Raw genomic sequence first — 12,420 nt, forward strand, 5'->3', positions numbered from 1 at the left:
ACATTACATCTAGAGACTCAAACTGCTAAATACAACCATTCCCACTCTTGCTCAGAGCTTGCCAAAGACTTTTCTTTATGTCCTTCATCCTCTTTGAGACACATGCTGTGTGACAGTTTGATCACATTCTGACAATAAGGTTTGCTTTGAGTCAGAGGGCAGAGCTAGCCACCAGCTGACCAAAATTAAGCAGAGTAGTCTGGGATTGAGATAGGAGATGGGAAGTAGTACATTGGCATTGAGAGAAGATCTCCAGCTTTTTGGACTGAGAAATGGAACAGAGTGGAGGTCACTTATTGGCGGATGTCCTTCTGTGTGTATGTTTCTTTTATTGGTTGATAGATTTAAAAAAAACACTGATGGGACAGTAGCCAGGCAAGAAGGATAGGAGGGCTACCAGACCAGGAGAAGTCTGGGAAGAGGAGGGTGGAGAGAGGCCACCAAGAGACACCATGCTGCCCAAGGAGTAACATGCTGGATTATGGGCAAGCCATGAATCTCATAGCAATTCATAGATTAATAAAAATGGGTTAATAATTAAGACATAGCTATCCAATAAGAAGCCCAAGCCATCGGCCAACAGTTTTATAATTAATATGTTTTTGTGTGTTTATTTGGGGCTAACCGGCTGTAGGGCTGTAGGACAGAGACCTCCATCTACCGTCACTGGTGGCTTCTCTGTTTCTCTGATTATTCAGGTTCTTACCCAGACATCTGACTCCCATTTTTTTTATTGATAAAGAATAATTAGATAAATGCTTCACCTGACACCCCATATCTTCTTGTTACTTCTTTTGCTTTCTATCTCCTCCATGTGCCATTTCATTGAATCCTCATGGGTTCAACCTGTGACTCATCTCTATAAATTACCCAGAGAACCTTAGGTATGATAGGAATCTGACCCTTCTGTTGAAACTTAAAGCCTTCCCACTGCCTCTCTTCGTAGCTTCACCGCAGGTCTTAAAACGTGACCCCTGGATCAGCTGAATCAGAATGGCCTGGAAGATTATGGTAAATGCACGTCCTTGGAGCCTACCTCGGACCAACTGAGTCAGGAAACTTAGTGGTGGCAAGCACATCTGGCTGCTCTGATGAAAGCGTGGAAAACCACTGACCTAGAGGCTGAACGTCAACTAACTGCCCTCAAGGCACATAGCACCCTGACCTCCATCAAGACTACAGTCTTCAGATAAAGTTCCAAGCTCTATCCGTATTTAGCTATGAGGCCTTATGCGACCTCCTTGCTTCTGTGTCCTGAGACTCGAGTTTCCCGTGTGTATCCATTTCAAGATTCTTCAGAGCATTACAGAGAATAAGTCATGCAAAACACCAAACGCAATGCCTGGCACAGAATAATGCTTAATTAAAGGTAGTTTTCTTAATCAGAAAAATGTTTGCTATTTCTTGATTAAGTTGTGTTCTCCCACACCTCTGTTTCTTAATACAGGTGGCTACTTGGGCCTAGAATGGCCTCTTCACTTAATCTCCCTGACAAATCCCAATATATTTATGAAAACTTGAGTCACAAGACATTATCCAGTATGACCTCCCCTGACCTGTTCATCCAGTGGAGAGCACTGAGCTCCCCCTTGCTCTGTTCTCAGATTTTCTGGAACTTCTAACACAGCTCTAGCCCTTGTAACACTTTAAATGCAGAGGTCAGGTGTCCCAAACTCCCCAGAGCTCTGAAGCCTGCCTGGTATATAATGAGCAAATGATAAAGTTTTGCCAAAGGGATGGGCACTCAGAACCTTGAATTACGTTTCTTGCCCTGTTACTTTAAGGCCTTGTTTTTTATCTGTAAAATGGGGTTGAAGGATGACCATGGTGAATTCTAGCCATTTAAGAGCAGTTAGATTTTTGTTGTTGTTGTTAAGTGAAACATTGACACAAATAGTGAGAACTAAACTTGGAGCTGTTGGTTTAAGGTAGTAATGGGAAGTCAGAATCTCATCTCTCTGTCAAGCTCCCTCACCCGGTGGAAACTTCTCAGATTTCTGAGCAAGTCAGGAGTGTAAAAAACAAATAAAATCAATACATTATCTCCATTACTCAAAGTTGTCGCAAATAATCTCTTATGTGAGTTATTCTGATTCTTAAACCCAAACCCATGACAGACGTTTTGTTGATGAGTGGAAGAAACACCCCAGACAGCAGCTTCTAGGAGGCCAAGTTCATGTATACTTACGTGGTTTTGTAGCCCTGAGGTCTTTCTCTACTTATCATGTTCACCCAAATCTCAACCCATAACTTTTTCCAAGCCTCAGCAACTGCAAAAACACCTCACAGCCAAAGCTCTGCCACCTTCAAGAGCCCAGAGAACCTGCTTAGGATCGTTATCTAACCTTCAGGGTGTCCTGTCTGCTAGTGTTCTCTATGCGTCTGTTTGCTTGTTTTAGTATCTCTTCTCTCCTAAGTAAAAGTTCTCAGAGAACAGGAGAAAGAAACAGCACGACAAACAGACTAAGAGCTTGGGTTCTGGATTCCAACAGAATCCAAAACTTGTCTCTCTCTCATTCTCTCTCTTAATTGCTCACTTGATCACCTCCTCTAAGATTTATTTATTTATTGTATGTATGAGTGCTCTATCTACATATATGCCTTGATGCCAGAAGAGGGCATCAAATTTCATTATAGATGGTTGTGAGCTACCATGTGGTTGCTGGAATTGAACTCAGGACCTCTGGAAGAGCAGCCAGTGCTCTTAAGTGCTGAGCCATCTCTTCACCCTGAATCAGCTTCTCTAAATGACTCATTTTTATAAACAGAAAGAGTTCTTATCACACACAATTATTGTGAAGACCAAACTATATAATAGATTAAGCAAGTAACCAAGCACCTAAAATATAAAACATACATACAAACACACACACACACACACACACGAGCGCGCGCGCACACACACACACACACACACACACACACACACAAATACAGACATCACCAATTCCTCCATCACCTGCCCAGAAACTCTCAGTGTCTGTGCTTAGCAGCAATACAGGTTCAAGGAAACCTTCTTTACTTGTGGAAACATTAGATAAACTTATAATGTTGCAAACCTCTCCTTCCGTTTTCTCTCAGACCTCAAGGGATGATGTGCAGCACCTGTTTGGCAAAGCTGGTGTGATTCTAGACACAGCTTTGAAGACATGAGACCCAAACACAATGGTTAACACCCATGTAAAAAGTGCTGAGTTGAGTTTCTACTGAAGTACTGTGTTTGAACTCCAATCTAGAAGGAAGTTGACGCTTCTTCCTGGAATGGGGAGGCAAGTGTTCCCAGCACAATGGCCTCTCTGGAGAGGAAGCCCAACTGCCACACCTCTGCTTCCCCTTCAAGCAAACAAGAGCTGTTGAGACTCAGCAAAGGGCTGGAGAGATGGCTCAGCCGTTAAAGGCTAGGCTCACAACCAAAAATATAAGAGACTCAGCAAAGTCAGAGAAGAGGGGAACTTCCCTTGCTTACTGAAGACACACACACACACACACACACAGAGAGAGAGAGAGAGAGAGAGAGAGAGAGAGAGAGAGAGAGAGAACTAATATTACCATAACCACTGATGAAAGATTGCATAAATGCTTTCCTCCAAGATTAGAAGCAAATCAAGGATATGTTCAGATGTCATCTCTAGTCTACTGCCATTTGCTGCCAAAACAAGCGAACAAGCACATACCAGTGTGTATGTTCCTGGATCTGCATGGAGCTCCTGGATCCTGGAGTATGAGGAGGAGAGCAAGACCTCAGGACCATGTAAGCAGTGTAGATGCTTCCACACTAAGTGAAAGAAGCTTTTTACAAAGCCACCTACTATATTGTCTCATTAAGAAGAAACATTCCCAGTAGAAAACAACTTAGAGAGTGGGCATTCAGGGTTGTGAGATAATGTGAGAGGGATGGCCATCTGATAGGAGCTTGAGGTCACAGATAAAGAAATACTCCAAAATTATGTAATGGCAGTATTTGAACATTTCACATTAGAAAGGATACAGTATCATCTGTATGTTTTCACAGACGTTATCATTAAAACACACACACACACACACACAGGGCTAGAGAGATGGCTCAGAGCTTAAGATCATTGACTGATCTTCCAGAGATTCTGAGTTCAATTCCCAATAACCACATGGTAGCTCACAACCATCTATAATGAGATCTGATTCTGATGCCCTCTTCTGGGCAGCAGGCAAACATGCAGAAAGAACACTGTACACATAAATAAATAAACCTTTAAAACACACACACAGACACACACACACAAAAGAAAAAACACAACTAGCAGCCTGATATAGTAGTGAGAGCCTGTGATCCTAGCACTTGGGAGGCTGAGGTTGGAGAATCACAAGTATCAAGTCAACATAGATACGCAGATAGACACACACACACACACACACACACACACACACACACGCGCGCACACACACACACACATAACACACACTTGAACATATATGTGTGATAGCAACACACATGTAAGCTATCAAGATTACATCTGTAGAAAAGAAAACTTCAAAGTATTCGATCCACAGAAAAACATCATTGACTTTGATCTTAGTTCTAAAGGCTGCACGTTCCAAGTTGTCTCTAGGGCCACCCCACTTCCCCTGTGTACCTAACACCACACAGGAGGGACAGAGCGTTTCAGTTGTGGTGTGTACCTCTGTCTGCCACCGATCCCTCCACATCCCCGAGAAGACGACTTCCTGAGACTGTCGGCCTTTTCAGCCCTCTCACTAGGTCTCATGTTTCATGTTACTGTCAAGGATAACAGCCTATAAGAGAATCCAGCTCTTGTCTATAAAACTTGAACCTTAATGACAATGAACTTTGAGTAATATGAGGGGCAGCTGTGGGCCTTCAAGAGCAATAATACTTTGCATTTCAGGAACAAACAGTAAAATAAAAACAAAAAACCCAGCCCTATGAGACCAAGTAAAGATTTGTTCACTTTCTGAAATTCTCCCTTAAGCAGAGCAGAGGGTTGTGCATAGCCGTAGTTCTAAAGTTCCTTTGACTGGAAGATGAGAACAGTTCATGCAACAGGAAGAGACTGAATACAGTGAGTTAAAGATAGATGTTTTTATAACGTGGATGAAGAACATAGGAGGCAAATGAACCAGAAGCAAATAATGGAAAATCTCAGACATGACCATCATTGGCTTAGAGCAAACCTTATATGTGGTAATTGGTCTTGAGAAAGGGCTTATGTTTTCCCGGGCAATGTAGACAGATCATTTCACTATATCTTCATGAAGTTTTTATGATACTATAATTGTTAGTGAGTGTGAAAACAACATCAAATATATCATACAACAGTCCTAAAGTCCAGTCCCTCATTCGTAGGACAGTCGTCTTTTCTCTCAGATCCCCAACGAAGATTAGAAGAAAACTAGCAAGCTCTCCTAAGATGTGGCTGTCAACTACGTGGAGAAGGACCTGAGTCCCTGCAAAGCAGAGGAACTGATAAGAGGACAGTGAACCTAATAGAAACCACAGAGAAATGTCTGATCTAAGCTGATCTAAGCTGTCCTGATCCCAAACGGAAACACCAGCCATGAGCAAATGACAAGGACCTTGACATGTCATTTTAAAATTCCTATGCAATCAGAAATAATTCTTGCTGTTGTTAGACAGTTTCCCTAAACTTAGGAAAACCAAAGCATTATAAAGTCCTAGTATACTGGTTCAAAACAGACATAGCAAGTGACCTCCACAAGGTTAGTTAGTGCTTATGAAACCTTGATTGGGACCAGAATTTCTTAATATCAGGAATACTAAGATAAAAAGCAAGCAAGCAAGCAATCCACATTTTAATTGGGAGATGAAATGTATTAGCCTCTTTGGGGCAATGTAACAAAAGCCACTAAGTGGTTTGTTTGTGCATACAAGAAATTTACTGTTCAAAAGAAGCTGGAGGTCCAGGATCAATGCCCTACTATCCAGCATCTGGATAGCCCAGGTCCTCATGAAGGAGTGTCTTCTTCCAATGACTGCACATTATAGGAAGGGTAAATCTGTTGTGGAATATTCCTTTACACTGTGGAGATGTGCCACTGTGATTGTCTTAATAAAGAGCTGAATGGCCAATAGCTAGGCAGAGGAAGACAGTAGGTGGAACTTCTGGGGACAGCGAGGTCTTGGGGAAGAAGAAAAGAGGGTTTGCCAGCTGGTCATAGAAGAAGCAAGACATGCAGGAGAGGTAAAAGCCATAAGTCATGTAGCAACACATAGATGAATAGAAATGGGCTAATTTATTGCTTATAAAAGTTACTGGGACAAGCCTAAGTTATATAGGCTGAGCATTCATAATAATAAGTCTCTGTTAAGAATGGGACAGAGATGAGGGGATTAATCCATCTGGAATAGCCTTCTTGAAATACACATTATTGATTATACATCCAACATTAACAATGCCATTAACATCCAACATTAACAAGCAATGACTTTTGCAAAAGGCACCTAGGAGTTCTGTGAAAAGCAAGGTCCATAGGTGTCCATGCTCGCCCATAGCTCTCAGTGACCCTGCCTGATCTAGATGATGACTCCCCAACACTGCTAGCAGCATTTATTTCTGCTGAGCATGGTACTGCCCAGACACCTCTGGTTGTATTATGTTATGATATCACTACAAGATTAGGAGAGAGGCATGATAGGATGAAGTGGACTGAAAAGGCCGACAGTCTCAGGAAGTCGTCTTTTGGGGGATGTGGAGGGATCGGTGGCAGACAGAGGTACACACCACAACTGAAACGCTCTGTCCCTCCTGTGTGGTGTTAGGTACATAGGGGAAGTGGGGTGGCCCTAGAGACAACTTGGAACGTGCAGCCTTTAGAACTAAGATCAAAGTCAATGATGTTTTCCTGTGGATCGAATACTTTGAAGTTTTCTTTTCTACAGATGTAATCTTGATAGCTTACATGTGTGTTGCTAGCTTGCATATATGTTCAAGTGTGTGTTTGTGTATGTGTGTGTGTGCGCGCGTGTGTGTGTGTGTGTGTGTCTATCTGCGTATCTATGTTGACTTGATACTTGTGATTCTCCAACCTCAGCCCCAAGTGCTAGGATCACAGGCTCTCACTACTATATCAGGCTGCTAGTTGTGTTTTTCTTTTTCTTTTTTTTTTTTGTGTGTCTGTGTGTGTGTTTTAAAGGTTTATTTATTTATGTGTACAGTGTTCTTTCTGCATGTTTGCCTGCTGCCCAGAAGAGGGCATCAGATCTCATTATAAATGGTTGTGAGCCACCATGTGGTTATTGGGAATTGAACTCAGAACCTCTGGAAGATCAATCAATGATCTTAAGCTCTGAGCCATCTCTCTAGCCCTGTGTGTGTGTGTGTGTGTGTGTGTGTGTGTGTATTACACACTATTAAATCACTCATTCATGTGTTCAGTCAACAAATGTTCCTTTGAGTGCCTCATATATGCTACATGCTGAGGATATAGCCTCTGCCTTGTGGATCCCACATTTTAGTAAGAGAAGAAATACAGTATCCGGTAATTGGTAATTGATAAGGAAACTAGAGCAGAGGAGTACCAAGAGTTGATTAGACAGTGATAAAGGTCTTTCACCAAAGATGACATTTGATAAGAAGCCTGGGAAAAAATAGAGGAGGATCCAGTTATTTCTTCAAAGGGATAGTAAGTTCAGAAGCCCTATGATAGGAACAGCCTTCTGTATTCAGGCAAGCCAGTGTGGCTGGGGAGAGTACAGTGGAGAAACAGTCAGGGCAAATGTCACAATGGGCACTGGATCATGCAGGACTCTGAGGGCTATCATGTGAGCCTCACATTTCCTGTTGGGTGTGATGGGAGACAGAGCTGGTAAATGGTGAGATAAACCCTCCTTTAGCAGAAAACCTCAGTGACTATTCAAGAATCGCTGCACAATGTCTCAATTGAGAGAGCACCTGACTCAAAGGCATCTAAGATTCTTTCCAAATCCAGGTACCTACCGTTTCCCTCTCTCCACAAAACCCTCTCAAGGATCCCATGTGTCTCTCTGTAATAACCACAAAAGAGTAGTCAATGCAAAGGAAACAAACAGCTGTTTCTTTTTCTTGGTGAATAACGAGAAAGTAAGGGCTCCTACACCTTCTTGTTCCTGCCATTTATTCCATCTCCTAGAATAAAAAACTCCATACAGGGAACAGAATATGGATGGGCCAATAGATAACTGGTATGGTCTATTTGCCTATGTCAGTGAAAGGAAATGGTCCAATAAAAAGGACAAAGAAAGAAACACTTTTCACAAAATCTTTTCAAAGAGGTGAGGCGAAGCAATAGCCTCCTGAACTGATGTAGAAAGCAAGCATAATACAAGCTGATCTTGTTTTGGCCTGCCCTATCCATATAGCTCTTTCTCTATGCCTTCCAAACAGTAAGCCAGTACCTTTATTAAATCCAACAACTTCGGATTGCCAAGCAGTGTATTATGCAAGAGAGTGCAGAGGTTCTGGACCTTACTCTCTCCAGCTAAGCTTCTGCTGTTCTTGGGAGAAATGTTATACAACTTGCTAATTACCAAAATCCCTGGCTGTCAGCCTTGGTCAGGATCAGAACTTGGATGCTTACTGACCGTGCGGCATGGAGTAGGTTGGGAAACCTCACTAGACCTCTAATTCCTCATACGAAAATGGTTAACAGTCACAGTGCCTCCTTTATACTGTTGTTGTAGAGACTGAATCAAATGATCTATGTGTCCTGTCAATTGTTTCTAACAATGGCTGCTCTCAATGAAGCCCCTAGAATAAATCAGACATTGAACAGAGGTGATCTCACTATCGCTTTCAATGACCCCGTGTATTATAGATTCCATTGGATATTCAACTTGTAATTGAACTATAAGTCCATTATAGATCCATTGTAGATTTACCTTATTTTCAAAGGCATGAAGAAACTTAAGCCAATTACCCAAGCAAGGGACCAAGCCAGCATTCAGATTCAGCTCTCCTTAAGCAGAGTCCAGCTTCTGAGATGTTTCTGCTACGGTACCTTGTGCTGCAGCACATGAGTTATATTACCTTAAACAAAACTCTTGCGGAATTTCATTAGGAGGGAACATGAGGAATTGTTCAAGAGGACTCAACAGTTAGGAAACAGAGTTGGTTCTGATTCTCTCCAGAGAATTTCTCATTTAGCCACCATAGCACTGTGGGGTCACTCTCTTGGCATGCTCTTTTTTGTGTCTCTGACTGAGGCAGCTTCTTTGGGATGCCTCCAAAATCTTGGGCTTGGGTAAATCTCCATCACAGACAGGTACCCTATGGTCTCAAGTGACAAAGGCCATTCTTCTTTCTTATTCCTAGCCACCTCTCTTTTTCTGCAGGTATTTCCTTTTCTTCCTGAGAATTGATCGAAATCAATTCTGACACATGTGTGTTTGCCATCAATCTCATATGCTTCTATGTTGATGATGTTCCTGTTGTTTGACTCAACTCCATATCACAGTTTAAGAAGCTAGCACTAAGAACAAGGAGAGATCACTCAGCATACCAGTGATCTCAGACATACCTCGTAACCTAACCTTAATAATAACTCTATGCTCTGTACGACCCTATGACATGAGTGTTCCCAGAACCGTTCTAGGCTCAAATGATATCAGTAAGTCACAGAAGACCCCCAAACACCTGTTCATGGAGCTTACACTCTTGCTGGCTGAGAAAGAACACTGTATAAATCAGTATAGCAACTGGTGGTAAGAGTGATGATTGAAATTGAAGACAGCCTGGACTTGAGAGTTGAACCAGTGAGCCAGTCAAAATCATTAGAAATTACAGTTTCAATTATTTTCCCATAGCCACCCAGTCAGTGACAGAACAGGACTTGGCAGGATTGTATTAATAACAATAATAAATACAGCAAGAGTGGCAATAAAATCACCACATAGTAAGTTATCTGTTTATATGCACTGTCATATACATTTCATGAATGCGAATATGAAGAATCAGAAAGATGCTATCATATGGTCAATTAGATAATGGTGGGGTAAAGGAGCAGATCCAAGCCTGAATGGTCCAAAGTTCACAATCTTCCTCCTTGCCACATTTTCTCCACTGCAATGAAATGTGGAAAATCTCCTCCAAGACAAGGATTGCACCTCCATCATTTACAAGAAGTTCTACAATGTCTGGCACAGAAAGAGTCAAGCTTCCCAGGCCTCATTCCCCAGAATGAAATTCAAAGAGACAAAAGCATGGCCACCAATTCTACCTTTCAGCTCTTCTGTCTTCCTCAGGCAGTGGGAAGATGAGAAAATTGGCAGTGCCGTTGATACTTTTCTCAGCGCAATGACAACTTGTTAACATCAACCTAACCTCAACTCCCAACTGAACTTGTGACCTGGGTACACGTATTTGCTAATTTATTAGACTCATATTTGTCTACGAATGAAAGCAATCAGCAAGTGGTACGTGTGTGCCCTGCATGTTAATTGATAGCTGGCCTGCTATGAAGTAAAGGGGGCATTGTGATGAATTTGATGAGCTTGGACACTCTTGCATTATCCCTCTAGCCTGACAATGCTTTTCTCAGCAAGGCTGGGCCCTGGTGCTCACAGCTGAAAAAAAAAAAGGCTTTGCATTGGGCATTTACATGCACAGCATGGGTAAGTAAAGGCATGACTATTTCTTCCCATTGTTCCAGCTGTTGCACAGCTGGATATAAACATTGGAGAGTGATATAATTGTTTAAAGATGTAATGAAAAGTAGACAACTCTCAAGAGTCAGATACAAAAAGACTGTGACGTGGTGCATGATATCCGTACAAGTTAGAACTAGACAAAATACCAGCATGGAGTAGGGGAAGTTGACACGAAGCCTAAGCATGAAGCTATTTGCAATTGATACCTGCTGCAAAAGGAAAAATCCATGTTCTCCAATAGAGTGTCACTGAATTTATCGATTGCATGCCAAGGCAGACTTCATGCCCAGGAGTAGTTGGCCAACACCATTTCCAAGTTCTCCTGTGTGCTTTTTGCTTTGTTGTTGTTGGTTTTGTCTTACAGGGTTTTGTTTTTTGATTGTTATGATTTTCTTTCTCTGTCTTCCTTTTCTTCTTTCCTTCTTTCTTTCTCCTTTGTGTTGTGTGTGTGGTGGGGATTGATACAGAGCTTCTCTGTGTAACAACAGCCTTGGGTGTTCTGGAACTCATGTTGTAGACCAGGCTGGTCTCAGACTCACAGAGATTCTCCTGTTTGCCTGCTTCTGCTGAGATTAAAGGCATGAGCCACCTCACCTGGCTTTGTTTTGATTTTCATTGGGTTTTTTTGTTTGCTTGGAAGTTGGGTGGGTAGGGAGTTGAGGAGGATCTGAGAGGAGTTGGGGGAGGGAAAAAAGATTGTGAGCAACATACATTGAATGAAAAAAGGTTTTAGATGTATTTATTACGCATACAGTGTTCTGTATGCATACATGCCTGCAGGTCAGAAGAGTGTCAAATCTCATTATAGATGGTTGTGAGCCACCATGTGGTTGCTAGAAATTGAACTCAGGACCTCTGGAAGAGCAGTCAGTGCCTTTAATCTCTGAGCCATCACTCCAGTCCCAGAACGAAAAAAAATGTTAAGAATAAAATATTAATTAATGAAAACAGAATCAGGTAAATCTTAGTCTCAGCTTCAGTTGATTTGCTCACTAATTGCCTGAGTTTAGAAGCCATGACTTACTTAACTTCTCTTGCTCAGTTCTGAGCCAAAAGAAGCCTTCTCCAACCATGCTGCCCCTATTCCATATCTTGTTTTTGCTGTCCCTTGTCCCCCACCATGTCACTGCCTTACAACACCTACCTACCTCCTGAAATGAGTGTGTCCCCAGTGGACCAGAGAGAAACAGGCTGTGTCTTCTCCAGGCCTTACACAGTGCTTGACGGACAGAGACATACAGTAAACGCTTGTTGAATAAATAAACAAAGGAAAATGTGTTGGAAGAGGAGACAGAAAAGCGAAAGTGTACTGCGGAGGGTTGAGGTACACAAGAATATGAATCAAGGGATGGCCTTTCAGCCTTGGGTCCTACGGTGGTTTGGATGAGAATGTCTCCCATAGGCTCTGGCATTTGCATATTTGGTCACCAGCTGGTGGCATTGTTTGGAAGGGCTTAGGAGATGCAGCCTTGCTGAAGGAAGCTTTACACTGGGGTAGGATTTGACAGCTTAAGTTCTCCCTCTATTTTCAGTTTTCTTTCCCTGCTTCCTGATGCGGTTGAGGATGTGACCTCTCAGCTTCCTGCTTTGGACACCATGTCTACCACACATTGCCACACCTCTCCACCATGGTGGATTCGTCCTTCTGGAACCATCAGCCAAAAGAAACGCTCTCTTCTGTAAGTCACCCTTGGTCATGATGTTTATAACAGCAACAAAAAGTAACTCATACAATCCTTGTGACATACTGCAGTCTTCTCCCTCCATCTCTCTCTAGTCTG

General features: G+C 42.3%; 1 protein-coding gene and 1 long non-coding RNA gene across 8 annotated transcripts in view; one reads left to right on the forward strand and one right to left on the reverse strand.

Moving 5' to 3' along the window:
• The window catches only part of Enpp2 (ectonucleotide pyrophosphatase/phosphodiesterase 2), a 114,035-nt gene that overhangs the window by 87,491 nt on the left and 14,124 nt on the right, over positions 1 to 12,420 (reverse strand). The gene's annotated exons all lie outside the window — the stretch shown is intronic.
• LOC121133610 overlaps positions 7,805 to 12,420 on the forward strand; it is a 71,906-nt gene continuing 67,290 nt past the window's right edge. For both annotated transcript variants that reach the window (XR_005870502.1, XR_005870504.1), the window contains exons 1-2: positions 7,805 to 7,944; positions 12,172 to 12,318. This is a non-coding gene — a long non-coding RNA (uncharacterized LOC121133610). The remainder of the gene's footprint in view (positions 7,945 to 12,171; positions 12,319 to 12,420) is intronic.

This window comes from Mesocricetus auratus, unplaced genomic scaffold, assembly GCF_017639785.1.
Source record: "Mesocricetus auratus isolate SY011 unplaced genomic scaffold, BCM_Maur_2.0 Super-Scaffold_100023, whole genome shotgun sequence".
Classification (NCBI taxonomy): Eukaryota; Metazoa; Chordata; class Mammalia; order Rodentia; family Cricetidae; genus Mesocricetus; species Mesocricetus auratus.